The sequence below is a fragment of the Puma concolor genome, chromosome A2, assembly GCF_028749965.1.
Source record: "Puma concolor isolate L17-30 chromosome A2, mPumCon1.1.hap2, whole genome shotgun sequence".
Lineage (NCBI taxonomy): Eukaryota > Metazoa > Chordata > Mammalia > Carnivora > Felidae > Puma > Puma concolor.
In genome coordinates, this window is record NC_141668.1 from 131,619,849 (window position 1) to 131,638,107 (window position 18,259).

An 18,259-nucleotide genomic window follows, 5' to 3' on the forward strand; every position below is an offset into this window, starting at 1 on the left:
ATTTATTTTTGGGACAGAGAGAGACAGAGCATGAACGGGGGAGGGGCAGAGAGAGAGGGAGACACAGAATCGGAAACAGGCTCCAGGCTCCGAGCCATCAGCCCAGAGCCTGACGCGGAGCTCGAACTCACGGACCGCGAGATCGTGACCTGGCTGAAGTCGGACGCAGGTATGCTCTTTTGAAGGGGCACATGCGCCCCAATGTTTATAGCAGCACTATCCACAATAACCAAGGTATGGAAAGAGCCCAAATGTCCATTGATGGATGAATGGATAAAGAAGATGTGGTGTATATATATATATATATTTATATATATATATATATGGTATATATATATACACACCACATCTTAATACACACACACACACACACACACACACACACACACAATGGAGTATTACTCAGCAATCGAAAATAATGAAATCTTGCCATTTGCAACTACGTGGATGGAACAAGAGGGTATTATGCTAAACAAAATTAGTCAAAGAAAGACAGATATATGACTTCACTCATATGAGGACTCAGGTGAACATAAATGAAGGGAAGCAAAAATAATGTAAAAATGGGGGGTGGGGAGAAAACATAAGAGACTCTTAAATATGGAGAATAAATAGTGGGTTGCTGGAAGGGTTGTGGGAGGGGGGATGGGCTAAATGGGTAAGAGGCATTAAGGAATCTACTCCTGAAATCCTTGTTGCACTATATGTTAACTAACTTGGAGGTCAATTACAAAATAAATAAATTTTAAAAAAAGAACCTTGGGAGAAATTCTGTGATTTGGTCTTGTACCCAGAACCAGCGTTTGACAAGGGTCCCTGTGGGCTCTGTGATGGCGGCTCCAAGCTCCACCTCACCTCACCCAGTTCCTTCCGAAAACTCCTCCAAAGGCCCTTTCCTGCTCTGAACTTGAAAATGCATTTACTAGAAAGAGCTGAATTGGCATGGAATGACTAAAAGAGGTGCCATTTAGCAGAGCGATGAGTGGAAATGTCTTCCAAATTAGGATGAAGTGTGTTACTTTCCAGAGTTGTCCTAAGCAAACTTCTTCCAGGACTGTCTCAGTGCTGCTGACCACAGTTATTCCCACCAAGACTGGAGACCATGGTGAACACCGTGGCTGGTCAGACTCTCTGAAGGGGAAAAAGAGTGCTCCTCATCACCTGGCTGGGAGACTTCCCCAAGTGGGTGAGGATGTTTCCAAAGTACTTTTATGGTATTGATGGCATGGTTAAGATTCACTGGGTAAATGATGCATCTATTCAAAAGAAGCTCAGGTTCAAAGCACACCTAACCTCCTTGTCAGCAGGATCCTTGTTGAGCATTAGAACTCCTACCAATTCTCAAGTTCTCCATCACAGGCACTCATGACTTCCACCCTGCTCTCACAGACACAGTGACTTTTCTGAAGGTGGAGGCTTTAGATGGTCACCCTCAGAGGGGTGGACAGGAGCGCAAGAGTGAGAAGTCTTGCTTAGTCTCAGATTTGAGACCCTGGTAATCAACCCAGGCAATGATGGGCTTGGGGTTCCTCCCAGCACCCCTCTTTGATAGCTGGATGTCTTAGGGCACAAAGGGAGGATTACCCCCTCCTCCAGCATCTTGTCACCAAAGAGATGGTTCTGCTATGGTGACACATACCCACAGGCATATCTCTACTTCTTGTGAAACATAAACAAAAATCATCATCGTAAGTCTTGCCATAACCGTGTGAGAGCAGGTGGTGGGACATGCCATGTTCTTTGCTCCTGGTGTTTCCACCTTGGTCCTTCCTCCATTCTGCCAGCTGTGAGCTCTGTACTCCTAGCCTCAGGGAGAGGATGACTCAGCAGAAACTCTGAGAGAAATGAGTGTCAGCTTTTGGCTTTCGAGTTTCAAAAGCTTAGGCCCCCTGGGCATGAGAGAGACTGACGGCATAAATAATACATGTGGGAGAAGAGTGGGAGAAGAGTTGGGGGGGGGGGGGCGGGGGGGGGGAAGGGAAGCTTCTGGACCTGGAGGGTCCAGAAGGGAGGATTTCTGGGCTGGGGGAAGGGAGAGAGGTGGAGGGGTTGTAATAAAGGAGAAGGGACTCAGCTTCTAGACCCTGCCCAGTCCCGCATGAAGGAAGCACTTGGGTCATCAGCTGGGGATGCCCAGTGAGGCTCCACCAGCCCCTCGATACACTGCAGTCTCTTCTTGTAGTCACCTGACACCATAGACAGAGGAGCTACAGAGGTGGTTCTTCCTGTGAATGGCTGCTGAGGTCCCTTTTGGGGTAGTCAGCACACTGGCTCAGAGGAGCACCTCCAACAGTGTCCTAAGACCTTGGGTTCTGGCACCTTCCATCATCCCAGGTGGATGCTACCATTTCAATATCAACTGTAGGGGTGGGTTGGGGGCTGGACACCCATTGGGGATAATAGTGATGGAAGAGACAGAGCACCCTCATTACTACCCATCAAGAGGCACCTGCTGAGGCAGGACAGGGTGAACACTTGGATAAGAAGGGCTGTGGGTTTACGCACATCTCGTAGGATCAGCTGTAACTGCATCATTTCTGTCCCTCCTTGGAGAGCTTAACTGGGTACAAATGTGAGAGAGAAGCCCCCTCTTCCTTCCTCCCTTGCACAAGCTCCGGGGACTTGGTCTGTTTCCTCAGCTCTGCTAACTGGCCCCTGGGGACGCTCCTCCTCAACCAGGCGGCCCCAGGGGCGGAGTCTCCCAACTGCCCCCTGCCTCGCCCTGACCCCCATCCCCCACACACGTCCACAGGCCTTTTCATTTAAAGAGTTCATTGCTGCAGGAAACAGATGGGAGTAACAAAAATAATAAACAGTGAGAATTTCAAAGGTTCCGGAAACTTCGAGTCATGGTCTCAGGACTGCAGTTAAAGACTTCCTTCTGAGATGATTCCTGAAAGCGATTGCAGCCACTGTTTATGTGAGCTTCTGGGATGGCCAGGCAGGTAGTGGCAGTGTTGAGAATTGTCAGCAACGGGGCCCGGACTGTAATCCTCACAGCGGTCCTGTGGAGGGAGGGTGTTGTTACCGCCGGTTTACAGATGTGAAAATTGAGTTTGGAGAGCAGGACTGGGCCTCATGATTTATGGGGGCCCAGAGCAAAATGAAAATACAGTGCCCTTGTTCAGAAAGGATTAAGAATTTCAAGATGGGAGTAGCAGCGTGGGGCATGCTCAGGGCCCTTCTGAGCATGGGCCTGTGTGACTACGCAGGACCCAGACCCCGTCAGAAGGAGGAGTCAGCTTGTCCAGTGACACCCAATGGGTGAGAGGTAAACCCAGCTTTCAGGATAAGGTCTAGGGCAGCCTTAAACCGAATTTGGCTGCCTTGTGTTTACCTGCAGGTGCCCCGATTCTCTCCTTCCCAATGACCACAGCTGGTGACATCTTGGCTGTGATGCTTATTTCTATGACTTACAAAGAATACCAAAAAGCAGAGCATGACTTCAAGACACCAACACTACACAAATCCCGATGTTGTTTCAAGACGCCCTTTGGCTTTTGCTACATGGGAGCCGAAAGACGAGTGGGCATTGCCCTATCCTTAGCCTTCTCCATTCAATTAACTTGACATGTAAACATTTTTGAGACAGATGATTCTCATTTTCAGTGCAGTTTGAAAGTCCCTAGGGGCAGGAAGAATACTCAGGCCTCCCTCACTTCAGAAGTGGTGTCTTCACTCCAATTTATGTGGACTTTATTTTAAGGGATGGCAGAGGGCTCAGCCCATACGGAGCCTCTCCAGAGGGAGCTGGATAATATATGGTTTTCCATACACGTTGGATGCAGTAGCTTAAAACATGTTTATGTGAGTATTTTTGTGTGTTTTATTCTATTATCATAGTTGTTCTCAGTGGAGAGTGCCACTTTACCCCCCCCAGGGGACCTTTGGCAGTGTCTGGGGACATTTTTGTTGTCTTGGCTGGGTATGGAGAGCTGCTCAATGTCCTGCAATGCGTGGGGCAGTCCTCTTATGGCAAAGAATGATCCAGTCCCAAATGTCCATAGTGTTGAGAAGCCCTGACCAGATATCATAAGTCATTTTGGTTTTTTCAAGTAATGAAATAGAACTTTAGCACTGGAACCCCACTTAGGAAAAATCTACACTTAGGAAATGAAGTTTGTTTTGTTTTTTTTAATAAAGTTTATTTATTTATTTTGAGAGAGAGAGTGCAAGCTGAGGAGGGGCAGAGAGAGGGAGACAGAGAATCCCGAGGAGACGCCACACTCATAGCGCAGAGCCTGAGGAGGGGCTCGAACCCATGAACTGAGGGATCTTGACCTGAGCGGACACCAAGAGGTTGATGCCTCACTGACAGAACCACGCAGGCACCCCCAGGAAAAGAAGTTTGGAGAGACGGCAACTGAATTTGCGACCGCTGTATAAGAACTAACTGGGCTTCAAATCAGAGGTCACTTGAACTTCAGATAAGTGTCCAAATGACCCCAAGAAGTTTGACCTGTTACCCTCATTTGGTTGATGGATGAAGAAACTGAGCCTCGTAGAAGAGAAATAATTAGGGAAGGGCTTCCTGGAGGGGGGATCGTACAGAGATGCCTTTGCAGAGCCAGGCACAACCAGGGGATTTCTTTAGCCTTAAGAGACCCACTTTTGCCTCTTAGCACTGCACCTGCTCTGGTTATCCCAGCTGGTTGGACACCCACTTCTCCGCCTCTGGCTCAAAAATCCCCCTCCCTGTATTTGCTCACATTGGCTCCTGGTTTCCTTGCCTTACATCCACCCCATACTGGACTTCGAGGGAACTACTCTCCTAGGATCTTGGGATACACTGGCCCCAGTCTCAGAGCCTAGGAATGGGGCAGGGAAACCCCAGGCCACAGCAATGGATTTGGGAGAGTCTCGTGACCCAATCAGAGCCAGTGAGAAGCTATGAGAGGCTTGCTGTCTTACCGCTACCCCAGGTGAACTAAGGGGCTGCCACATAAAATACAGGAGGTGCAGTTAATTTTGAATTTCAGACAAGCAATGAATAAAAAAAAAACTGTGAAGTTTTTCTCACTAAATATTTGGGACCCACTTACACTGAAAAGAATTAGTGGGGCACACTTATGCTATAAAAGCATTTATTGTTTATCTTAAATTCAAACCAAACTGACATCCTGTGTTTCTATTTGCTAAATTTGGCAATCCATCAGAGGAAGTTAAAGAGGACAGATGCCTCCTGGTGACATCATCTGAGTCCTGAATCAACTGTACCTGAAGCCAAACTACCCAGGCACTTATAGCTGAATGACTGTTAAGGAATTTTCTGGACCTTCTCAAAACCTTGGCCTTAGGAACCTTGGAAAGAGAGCCTCCTAAGGGTGTCCTAGACTTCCTCCTGTCATCCACAGTGCTCACTGTCCAGGACAATAGAGGCTTGTTGAATCACAAGGCTCTGGGCCTCAGTCCCTGGTAATAACTACCTTTATTGTTTTGAGCATCCACAGTGTGCTGGACGCTGTACTGGAGCCTTAACCTCAGTAACTTCCCACCCTTCAGATGTATTTGAGGTCGGTAATATCACACCCATTTCACAGACGAGAAAACAGAGGTCTAGAAAGTCGACATCCTTTAGAGCACAGGCTGGAAACTTGAGAAATGGAGAATGTGGAGCAGGCCCTCATGCCCCCAGCGCAGTGCCCCTTCCTTTCCAGGTTGCCATCTCCCGGCCCCCACGTCCTGCCTGCCAGTCGGCCCCTTGGACAGCCCCAGGGTCATTCACGACCCTGCCTCCCTCTCTCGGCCCCAGAGGACCCCCTTTAGCTGCCCACCTCCTGCTTGAAACAAGCCACTGAACATGTGGAAGCCCTAGGAGGCCTTTTCTTTGACGACCTTTGCTTCAAGGGCTCATGGAAATTCTTGCCCCGACTGCTGTTGAAGCAAGCAGCCCAGGTACACAGGCCTCAGGAGGCCAGACGGCTGGCAACATCTGCTTCCAATTACCCTGGGGAGGGACTTCACTGCCAGCCCCCGGTAACAGGAGCCCCTGGCCTCTGATTTATGGCCCATTTGGAATGAAGCCTCGGGAGCAATTACTTGCTGGATGGAGCCAGGCGAGGGGCCGAGAGCTTTGCAAAGCAAAAAGCAGATCTGACTGGCTCTGCTCCCTCCCCAGGCAGATAAGAATCATCTAGTGAGTACTATCTTATTTATTTAAATTACCAAACTTTTATGGACCTGCCTACGTGCCAGGCACTATTCTGAGAGTTTCATGAATATTCGCTCCATTAAGCCTCCTCTGAGGGAGATGCTATTATCATCCCATTTAACGGGTGAGAAACTGAGGCCCCCAGAGGCGTCATAACTTGCCGCACTCACACAGCCAGGGCCATGCGCCCGGCTGGGATTTGAATCCAGGCACCAGGATCTGTGGAGAACATCAGGCTGCCTTGTGAATGAATCATCTTTCAAGCACGAATACAGGGCCACCAGACTGGCCGCTCAGAAACCCCAGGGGCTTCGATCCACAGAGTGAAAGCCAGAGTGCTTCATCTGTGAGGGCCAACCGGACCTGCCTGCCTTTTCTCTTCTTGCTCAGCCTGCTGCAGCCGCCCGCCCCTTCTTGCTTCTTCTGTTTGTTGGCTTGTTTCTTTTCTTTTTAACAGCTTTATTGAGATATAATTAACATACCATAAAGCTCACCCACTGAAAGTGTGCAGTTCAGTGGTTGTTATCTGTTTTCACAGAGTTGTGCAATTATCACCACAGTCTAATTGTAGAATATTTTTATCATCCCCCATCGAAACTGCATCCCCATTACCAGCCCCTCTCACCAGCACCCCCCCCCCCCCGCCCGGCCCCCGCCCCTGCACTTCTCGCCAGCCCTAGGCAGCCACGGATCCACATTCTGTCTGCACAGGTTTGTCTACTCTGGGTATTTCATATACATGGAATACCACCATCCGTGTCTGTCTGGCTTCTTGCACACAATTCCAGATTCATCTAGCTTGTATCATCGGTACCTCGTTCCTTTTTTGTGGCCAAATAATATTCTGACGGATGGCTATAGCCCCTTTCCTGCGTCTATTCATCAGTTGGCCAACGCGGGGTTGCTCCCACTTTTTGGGTTATGAATAACGCCGCTGCGAATATACGTGTAGTCTGTGTGGACCATTCTGGTTTCCCGACATGCTGAGCATGCTCTCCCTGCAGAGCCTTCGTCCTTGGTGTTCCCTCTCCTCCAGATCTTCCTGGGACTTGTCCCCCTCACTGCACATCTCTGCTCACATATAACCTCATGTGATCCTCCCTGACCACCCTCCCCGCGCATGATCCCCGTATTTTACCTTGTCCCGACCAGAAATCACTTTTATTCTTACCTGAATACCTGATTTCTCTCTGCCTGCTCTCCTTGCATGGAAGCTCCCTGGCCAAGGGTCTTTCTTGTTCCCTGCTGGACCCTCAGTGATGGGCACACCGGCAGTGCTCAGACAGTGTGTGTGTCGCAGGGTGCTGTGTGGAAGAATGGTAGGGCCTTTCAGAGTGGGTGCTCAGGCTGGAAACATATGGAGATGTTACTCCTTAGGAGCTCTGTGATGTGAGCAGTTCATTTTCTTTTTCTATGCCTCAGTTTCCCCAACTGTCAAAGAGAACATTTCTTTACTGGCTGGTTGTGAGGGTTGTGTTAGTCAGCATTGTCAAGACAAACGGAACCAGCTAAACAGATAAGAGTTAGGATAAGAACATGACTCAAGTGGTGGTGGAGGCTGAGGAGACCCAGGGGTCTGTGTCTGCCGGGGACCCAGGAGAAGGGGGGCTGTTCTGAGAACTGGAGGGCAGACAGTGCGAGTCCCTCGTCGAGGACTCAGATCTCAAGGAGTCCCAAATGCCCCCTTCCTCGGTCTTTATGTTCCATTCTGGCCTTCAAGGGATTGGCAGAGGTCCACCCACCCTGGGAGGGCAAGCCGCTTTACTAGGTCCTCTGGTTTTATTATTTTTTTATTTTTTATTTTTTTATTTTTAAATGTTTATTTATTTTTGAGAGAGACAGATCATGAGCAGGGAAGGGGCAGAGGGAGAAAGGGAGACACAGAATCTGAAGCAGGCTCCAGGCCCCAAGCTGTCAGCACAGAGCCCGACGTGGGGCTCGAACTCACGAACCGTGAGATCATGACCTGAGCCAAAGTCGGACGCTCAACCGACTGAGCCACCCAGGCGCCCCTAGGTCCTCTGATTTTAAATGCAATCTCTTCTGGAAACACCCTCACAGACCTGCCCAGAAATAGTTTAATCTCTGCACCCCACATCCCAATCATACTGACCCAGAAAGTTAACTACCACAAAGCTAATGGGAAGTGATGTGAGTGAAATGCTCAGTGTATGTTGGCTACCTGTATGTGGAGAAATAAAACCATCAGGAGGGCAGAGGCAGTGAGGAGGATGCAGGAAGACAAGGTGGGAGGGAATCAGTGAGGGCTTTCTGGAAGAGGTGGCATGTAAGCTTGAGGAAGTAGGAGGTAGCCCAGGGCATACGACATCCCTCCTCCTGCCGAAGCAGACAGTTTCTAGGCAGACATCCCACCAGCTTGGCCTCCCTGCAGGCAAGTCTGACACCTGGGGGAAGATTCTCGGCAGAAGAGGTGACAGGACATGGTTGTTAAGCCCAGAGTTCAGGTCAGACCAGGTCACTGGGTATTCAAATCCCCTGGCTTCCCAGCTGCCTACCTGGGTGTCCTACCTGGGTGTCCCTGGCCATCATGCTGAACCTCTCTGAGCCTCCACATCCTCACCCATAAATAGGGATGGTGGTCATGGCACAGGAGTGTCGTGAGAATATTCAGCCAGGGAATGCACGGAGGCACGTAGCACATGGTCAGTGTCAGGGTGAGCCTTGGCCAAATCCCTCTTGAGCCTCAGTTCTGTTGCTTCCACTTCTCTTCAGAGCAACAGTAAAGCAGACAACTGGTCTTGAACCCGGGCTTTCTACTTAAAGAGCTGGAGCAGAGACTAGGAGGATGGAGTCTAGTTCATTCAGCTCTGAGCCTGCAGTGTGGTCCTGGGAAAGTGAACCACCCCTGCTGAGCCTGGGGCGGGGGAAACTGCGGCGGGTGCAGGGGAAATGAGATAAAGGTGGTCCAGCCCTTGCTGTCTGCCGCCTCCCTGGGAATCCCTAGGAGCCTTCCCCAGCCCCTTCTCCACCCCCATCCCTCTCCCAGAGCTTAATTGGGCAGCTGCAGTCACTTGGCATTTAACCTTCTCCCCATCTGCCCTCCAGGGAAAGAATTAACGCTAATCCCGGAGCTGCTTCCCCCGCCGCCAGGGAAGTGTGTGAGTGCAGAGAGCAGGGAGCCAGCTCCGGCGGGCCTCCAGAGTAGCCCAGTGACCTGCCCCTCCTGTTCCGACCAGTGGGGGGCCAGACCCCCAAGCCAGTGAGTCACCCTCCTTCCACCCCATCTAGCCTGGCACTGCCCGCTGGAAATCTGACGGAGCCACCTGAGGCATTTTCAATTTTTGAGCAGCCACGTTCAAAAAGAAAAAGAAATAGATGAAGTTTTAATAACACACTCTACTTAACCCAATATATCCCCCAAATATGATCTTTTCAACGTAAAACCAATACGCACAGTTATTGGCCAGATACTTTACATTCTTCTGAGCATACTAAACCTTCCAAATGCAGAGTGCGTTTTACACTTTTACAGCGCTTTTCAATTTGGATACTAAATTTTCATGGGAATACTTGATCTGGGTTTAGATTTTATAAAACGTATAGTTGGAAACGTACATTCACCTCCTCAGGTTGCTCCAGACCGACAGAAAAGTTTTCGAGTAACGATTGAGTATCTCTTTTTCCATTTAAATGTAAATTAATTAAAATGATAAAACATGAACAATTCAGCTCCTCAGTCACAGTAATCACCCTGAGAGGGCTCCCTGTGGCTGCTGGTTGCGGTACTGGGGGGCAGGGCTCTGGTCTCTGAGGCGAGTTCCCTCAGCTGGCCTCCCTGGAAGGTGTGTGGGGGGCGGGTAGCACGCGAAGAGGTGGGAACTCTGCCTCCGCTTTGCTGTGTGACCTTGAGTAAGTCTCTGGGCCTCTCCAGGCCTTTCTTTCCCCAGCTATCAAAACTTCCCATTCCAAGAAACCAAGGGCTTGCGACTCACCGCGGTCTGTTCTAGGCTCTGGAAGTGTGCAGTCACTGCTGGGAAGAGAAACAAAGCAGGAAGAAGGGAGGAGGGCTGTTATTTTGGATCAAGGGGACAGAGGCCACTCGGTCTTCCGGGCTGACCAGTCACTCCCTAACATCCCTTGCAGCTTGATCAAGGACCTATCCCGTGCTTGGCTTATGCAGGGGCGTGGGAGGCCCTAAAACAGAGGGTGGTGAGCAGGCGGCTGTGGGGCGGGTCCTGGCTCACATTTGCCCCGCAGCGCAGCAAGAGGGGGTTGGGCACCTGAGCTGGCAAGCACAGCCTGCCAGGCAGGTGTGTCCCCCAGACTGGGAGACAGTGAATCACAGCTGCTGGACTGAGCCTGGCCTGCGCCAAGGACCACGGTCCGGAGGAACATCTGGACCCCAGCCTGTCTTGAGCGTTTAGCTCCTTTCCTTCTGTCATCTTTCCCCCTTTATCGTCTGTCTCAGCGTCATTCGCTTCTTTCTCTCTCTCTCCTCCCACGCCCCTTACTTCCCCTCCATCCACCCACCCCGTATTTACGGAGGGCTTATTCTGTGACAGACACTGTGGTAAGCTCTGGGGACGCTGCACTAAGACGCTGTGGTCCTCAAGGAAAAACTGAGGTGTCACCGCAAACAAAACTACAGTACCAGCTTAGGAGAGAGATGTGCGCTCTTCGAGGAGAACACCGAGGTGCACTGGAGGAATTTGATCCTCTTTTACCTGGAAAGATACTTAGAATTAAAAGCCAAACGACTGGGGAACTATTTGCACCCTCTGGGATGCCTAAGGAGCCCACATCCATGCACACAGCACGCTGTTCAAGGCCACTCCCTTCACGGCTGAGCCTGCTCCATTTTCTTTCTTCTTTTTCTTTTTGTTGGCTCATCTTCTATTCCACACAAAATAATAGTACGGAATGAGGAGATGAGGGCACTAACTTCCTGACTCAGTGATTACAACATGAGGTCAGTCAAGAATAAAAATGTCATGGAATCAATTCATGCATCTGTCTGTTGACAATTTATTAAGCATCTACCGCCTTTTCAGGTTGAAGCTCCAGCAGGGAACAAGACAGAATCCCTGGTCTCAGGGATTTTGTGTCCAGTGTGGGTAACAGGCAGGACATTAAAAAAAAGGCTCTTTGGGGGCACCTCAGTGGTTCAATAGAGCCTGCTTCGGATCCTCTGTCCCTCTCTCTCTCTGCCCTTCCCCTGCTCTCATGCTCTCTCTCTCTCAAAAGTAAATAAACACTTTTAAAAAAAGGCTCTTTAGGGGCGCCTGGGTGGCGCAGTCGGTTGAGCGTCCGACTTCAGCCAGGTCACGATCTCGCGGTCCGTGAGTTCGAGCCCCGCGTCGGGCTCTGGGCTGATGGCTCAGAGCCTGGAGCCTGTTTCCGATTCTGTGTCTCCCTCTCTGTCTGCCCCTCCCCCGTTCATGCTCTGTCTCTCTCTGTCCCAAAAATAAATAAAAAACGTTGAAAAAAAATAAAAAAATAAAATAAAAGGCTCTTTGAGGTGACGAGTGGGAACAGGCAGGATAGTTGCTGGGGAGACTCGTGGAGGTCACCACAGTGTAAACCATTGAGGGTGGGAAAGGACATTGCTAAATGTGACAGCTAAGGAGAGCCTTGAAGCATGAGGAATGGTGAGCTAGGAAAAAAGGGAGGAGAAATTGTTCCAGGCAGAGGGCACTGCTTGGAAAAGTTTAGACCTTCATACACACACACATACACTGTGGACACAAAGTAGGTCCATTTTGTATGTATCTGGATCAGGGAATCCCAAAAGATTGGGCTGAAGAGGTAAACGGGTCAGATTACAAAGGATGCAGTAAACTATGCCAAGGAGATTGGACATTTTTCGAAGATCAATAGGAAGCCTTTGAAGAATTAGAAGCCTGAGAGTAAGGTTCAAGTGTGTGTTTTAGAAAGATTACATTGGCTACAACCTGAATAATGGAGGGAGAAGCTGCAGCCAGAGAGACCAGTTAAGGGGCTGTTGCCAAAATCCAGGGGGTACTGATAGTGGCTTAAAATAGGCAAAAGGCAGTGGGGATGGAGAGACATGATGGAGGTCAAGGTCAAGATCAAGGTGAAGGCCACAGAAACTGCTTATGAGGGGAAGGAGGAATCAAGGATGACCCCAACTTTGTGGCTTCAGCAATTGCAGGGGCTGATGGGGCTCTTAGGCAATGGGAATGCTGGACGGGAACAGCTTGGGAGGAAGAAGTTTGGATGTTCAGCTTCAGGTTGGATGATGAGTTTGGGATCCTTGTGAATCGCACCGTGGAGGTATTCACGAGGCAGGTGAATCGGCTGCAGATCTGGAAATGGGAGGTACGGGGTGACTGACAAGACTGAAGCTGGGAGAAGCTGCAGAAATTCAGGGAGACTATATCATATATAGCTTTCCCCAAGAAGGAACCAAATACACTGGGTTGGTTGGTTGGATCAACTCCTGGGTTCTTGGGCCTGCCCCTCACCGGCTGGGTGAATTTTTCCCAGCCACATCTCCTCTCTGGGCCTCAGTTTCCCCCATCTATGAAACGCTGGAGCTTGGAGAAAATCATTGACCACCTTCTGTCCCACAGGAAGCACCCTCAGAGTTCCTAGGAAGTCCTTCAGTGGTCGAGGCATCAGCTGAGGTGGCACTGGGCGGCTGTGGCTTGGGACGGTCACCTCAGCTTCAAGCACAGTAGTTCCATCACATTTTGGCAATTTGACCTTCTAACTGTTTTGACTTGGAGAAAGGGCTCCATGACCCAAAAAAAGTTGACGAGAGGATGACCTCTCATGTGCCATCTGGCAGAGGGTAGAGCCACACCCAGCGGGGAGTTTCTCTGATGCCAGAAAGAACGACGTCTCCATGAGTTGGAGGAAGTTCACAGCAACCACCGACCTTACAGCACCTTTTGGTGCGTGCTCCCGATTCAGGGGACACTCATGATCACTGTGTTCACGGGGTCCCAGTGGACTCGTGTGGAGAGTTAGCATCACTAGCCCAAGTAGTCCAGGGATGACAAATGAGATTCAGTTCTGGTGACACTTGCAATTGATGGGAAGGTTGCCTGGAGCTGCACCGAGGAGGATTCTGAGGCCACATCTCAGTGAGGATAAAGTGCTGTGATTGATTGACAATGTCTGCCCTGGGCAGCAGATAAGTGGTAGCGGTATGTGGGCCGTGTATCTGCTAGCTTTGATCTAATCTTTGTTCTTAACAAGGACATGAACTTTTCATCCCCGTCATAGTCCCTGGCCGCTCTATTGTGCTTTCTCTTCTTTCTCCTCCTCTCACCGTGGAGCACTTCAAAGGTTCATCCTGGCCCACTTCCCAGTGGACCAGTCACTTCAGGAAATAAATGGGCTGCTCTCTGGAGGAAGCCAGATCACTCAATGAGTTCCCATTTCTCCAGAATTAGATGGTTAGTCATGCTGACCAGGGGCAGTAGGTAGGCTCGCGGCCAGGGAAGCACAATGCCTCTCTGCTGAAACCCAGGGTGTGGGCCTGGTTTCTGGAGACATTCAAGGCCATGTTCAGGAGGCTCTTGACGCACCCCTTAAGACTGCTTGCTGTATTGTAACGGGGGCCTGCCAGCAGGAATAGTGAGGGTGGAGGCGGGAGAAATAACGGGGGACTCGACTTCATCCCGGGACGTTTCAGATCTGCCTGTTATCTTTCATGTTTTAAAAAAGTAATTTCCATTACTTAAGTAAACTGTGTTTGCTGTAGAAAAGCTGAACCCATGGCTAAGCAAAAAGAAAGAAAAATGACCTACCTTCCCAATACCTAGAAAAAAGCATTATTTCAACAAGTTGGTGTGTGTCTTTCTAGATCTTACCAGCTCTAGCACCAGTCCATCAGAGGGGACAGTGGCTATAGCCCTGGGGTGCGTGGGGGCCCCTTGCTGTTTCCGACAGTAACCCTCCAGCTGCTGGATCGTGGCGTGGGGCCAGGGCACAGGTGCGATGGCACACATGGCGTTCGGGAGGTAACTTCCATCACCCATACTTAAATTTTTAACGACCTGAGCTGGTCCTTTATGGACAATTGTCAGTGTCCACCCCCTTTCTCTGAGGGTGTCACTGGATGCATTGGCTGGATATGGGCCTGGGCTTAGGAATAAAGTTGGTGGGTAGAGTCAGGAGGCCTTACTTCCTAGCCAACATTTCTATCTGCAATTTGGAACTTTGCTGCTTCTGGAAAGCAAATGGGCCACAACTCTTTATCTTCTTTAACTAGCAGCCCTCTCCCTGTGCTCCCTCCCCCGCCCCACCCAGGGACCAAGGACTTTCCTGGAAGTAAAGACTCTAGGATTCTGGCCTTCACCTTGGGTTTCAAAGGTGAACACAACCTCACCTTTCTGGTTTGGCTGACTTCAGTCAAGGTCAGACAGAAAGGACCACAGAATTTTAGAGCAGACACTTATAAGGGAAAGGTCAGCCTGGAGAGGAGCCAGGACTTGGCACCCGTACCCGGGGAGAGTGGGAAACAAGGGATCATTCTGGGTATGGTTTGAGGCTGAGACTAGAATCCTGATGACGCCACCCTGGCTGAGTGGGCGCCCTTCTCTTTAAAGGTTCTAATGCTTTGAGGCTCAGGTAGCATTGCTGTAGGGCTTTCTCAACGGCAGGAGCCTTTGTACTCGAATCTGAAGGGATAGGGAGGCCTCCCAGATGAGGGACCCAGGCAGCAATGACAGATCTCACACATGATCAGATCAGGGAGGGACACAGAAAGGCAGAACCCCCAGCAGCCGCAGGGTCCAGTCTCCCAGACTGGCGCTCTCCTCTACCAGCTAGCAGAGAGGCTCAGGACTTAGTTCACAACTAGTTTAACTTAGTGGTTCGGACCACAGATTCTAGAAAGACTACTTGGGCCTCCATCCCATCTTGAGCACTTATTAGCTGTGTGACTTTGGGCAAGTAATGTAACCTCTCTGTGCCTCAGTTTTCTCATTTATAAAGTAGGGGATACATAGTACCTATGTTAGAGTCGTTATGAGAATTAAATGAATTAACATAGGTAAAATTATATATAACTGTTACAAGTAATTGCTGACACACACAAAATGGCATTTGAGAAGGAGAAATGCTGGAAGTTCTTGTTCCTTTGGAAGGTGTGTCCTTGACCTATTGTGCTTTAGGGAAGTGGTTCTCAGACTTCCTTCTGCATCAGAATCACCTGGAAGCCGTGTTAAAACAATGCTGAGCCCCACCCCCGGTAGGTAGGTCTGGACCTGGGCTGAGAATCTGCATTTCTCACCAGCTCCCGGGCGGGGGGCATGCTGGAACTCCACACAACATGCGTGGAACAGCACTGGTTTTGAACTCTTAGAGCACACTTCCTTTGTTCTCCCAGGTGTGAAACCTGGCTCATGCAGGTTACATGCCTCTTTGTAGTGAAGTGGGACCTTACCTGACATTTTGTAACCAGACCGTAAACTTCGCAGGAGCTGGAGCCCTGACTTGTGTCCCCAGTGTACATATGGTGTCGGATGCACAGGAGGTGGATATCTGTTGGAGGAAGGAAAGAAACGTGCTTTTTGCACTCAGCAATATTCTTGTGTACATTTTTCCTGTTAATAAATACTCTTCCACAACATTGTTTGGTTTGTTGCATAGTTTTCCCTTGTATGGATGGAAGGCAGAGAACAACTTGAGCTGGCTGGAACAAAAAGGGGCAATGTATTTGGAGAGGCAGAGTGCCTGAGCAACTGGAACAACGGACCGTGGGAAGTCATCAACCTACGGAATGACCCTTCCCGATGTCTCTCCTCAGCGAGGTCACCTCACTGGGACAGCTTTGTTTCCTTTCTTTGGCTTTTGCTGCACCTCTGTCCACATGACACCCAACATGGCTGCCTACATAGCCCAGTTCCGTTGTTACAGATCCTGCCTTATGACTAGTCAGTCTGTAAGCCCCTCAATCCCTCTCTTAGTAACCCCAGCTGGGGCTCTCATTGGCCTTCCGGGGTCAGGTGCTTACTCCTCATTCAATCACGGAGAAGGGCCACGTTGTTCCAATATGGAGGCCAGGTGCTCCTGTGGTGGGGGTACAGTCAAGTGGGTCATGAAGATCCCCGAGTGATCTACTGGAATTGCCTTCTATTCCTCTCTCCATGTCTGTACTTAAACCTGATTTCAATTTCAATGTGGTGACCAGGATTGGTTTCTGTGGACGTTTCTGGGCTCAGAGCAGGGATTTGACGGACTTAACCCCATCTCCCATCCATTAGCGATAATGGCCCATGGCAGTGTTGTAGGTTTGTCTGATGTCTTTGAACGTTTAATCCGCACAACGTGATTTCGACGGAGGCAGGAGGCCTCACCCAATGATGCCTGTTTATCACCAGCAAGTCTGTTCATGATCCGAAATGCAGCTGAAAAAATAAATATAATTAAAAAGATAACTCAGGCCAGCGTTGCCGGAGACTGTTTTACATGGGTGCATAATGAATGCTAAGCTCAGTGCTGCAACGCCAAAAAGCAAAATAAATTCTTGGAGCTGGTCTGTTTCCTGCCGACAATACATTTGCTTGTTCCAAACAAATATATTTGTCAATACAACACAATTAGGAAGGCTGAGCCAATCAGACCATCAAATACCCAGAGAAGCAGAACGTGGCTTCCATACGCCCTGCTAGATGAAGCCAAGGTCTGAGCATATTATGACCAAATCAATTATAGCCCAGGCAAGCCTTGCATTCCCCGCCAGGACAAGCTTTCTCATCTCTCCTGGTTACTGAGAGAGTTCAACTTCTTTTTTCTTCTTTCTCAATGTTACTCATAACCCTTGAGGCAGGCCTTCCCCCACCGCCAACCCCCAATCTTTGAGGTTAACTTGCTTTTTTTTTTTTTGCTAACAGCTAGAAACAATTGCTGACATATACAGTTTTTAGAATGAGAGCCTGCCGAAATGGGACTAATAATTAGTTTTGATGATAATAGCTACCATTTCTTCCATAGATGCCAAGCTTTTGACACTCGTGGTTTTTCCTTGCAACAACCCTGGGATAGGCATTACTAGTTCCATTTTATATATGAGGAAACTGAGGCTCCCAGAGGCCAAATGGCTCATCAAAGGCCACATTGCTGGTGAGTGGCTGAGCTGAGATTCAAACTCTAGTCTCTGATGGCAGAGCTTGTATTAGGACTATAGATGTTCAGAGACACAGAACTCAACTCAGCTTGGCTTTATACAATGGCCTTTGTGACTTGATAGCCCAGAGGTGAGCTTCAGGCAAGACTTAATCCACCCCAATGACGCCCCCAAGGACCAAGTTTCTCTCTGCTCTGCCGGCCTTCATCGTTAGGCTCCACGTTGCTGGGTTTGCAGCCCACCACTTTGGCCTCTCCCCTAGCGGAAGGAAATGGCTGCTACATTCTTTAAATCCTCAAGCCACAGCAGCCTGGGGAAGAAAGAACTTTCCTTGTGGGGCCTCCTGTGGAAAAGAAATGAACTTCTACTCTCAAAATCTTGTATCCCATTTGCTTGGCTTGAGTTAGGAGCCCACCCCAAGTACCTGGCAGAGGGAAACTACGTGCTGATTGCCTTAGGCTGGAACGGGGGTAGTGTCGGTATCACACAAGCCACGTGGCTGAGCAGGGGAGGGGCTGTGATCTTCTGGCAAAGCTGGGTGCCGTCCTCCCAATAGAGGGAATGACCTCAGTAGTTAACCAAATGGCCTGAAGCACAGGCACTGACCAATGAGAACTGATCCACTTAACCCTTTGCTGCTCAAAGTGGCCTCTGACAGCCACGTTGGCATAATTTGGGAGCCTGTTGGAAAGGCAGAGTCTTGGGACCTACCCCTGATAGAGTGAATCAGAATGTGCATTAATAAGATCTTTAAACCTTCAATAAGGTTTAGCAAACTTGAGCAATACTGATTTAGCAGGAAGGACAGACAGGGTTGTGTCAAATACATGGGGTTCTGATACCCACTGGATGGCTTACTGGCTGGGTGAGATTGGGCACGGCGGAATACACCATCCTCACAAAACCGTTGAGAGGGGTAAAGGAAGAAAGAATTTTTGGAGAGTGCCTGGCATGTGGTGAGTCCTTAATAAACACAGCTCCTTTCTACCCATCTCAAATGTTTATAAATGAGCAAACTGACCCAGAGAGCTGTCTGCTTGCCCAGG

The 18,259-nt window shown here is 49.5% G+C and overlaps 1 long non-coding RNA gene across 2 annotated transcripts; it reads right to left on the reverse strand.

Moving 5' to 3' along the window:
• Positions 1-1,974: 1,974 nt before the first annotated feature.
• On the reverse strand, positions 1,975-9,106 carry LOC112858777 (uncharacterized). Of its 2 annotated transcripts, none has more exons than XR_003223413.2 (3): positions 8,681-9,106; positions 7,323-7,582; positions 1,975-3,005 (listed from the first exon to the last, which is right to left on the reverse strand). It is a non-coding gene; the product is annotated as an uncharacterized LOC112858777 (long non-coding RNA). The 2 variants fall into 2 exon arrangements; XR_015243159.1 differs by having other exon boundaries at positions 8,668-9,106.
• Between the last annotated feature and the right edge of the window lie 9,153 nt (positions 9,107-18,259).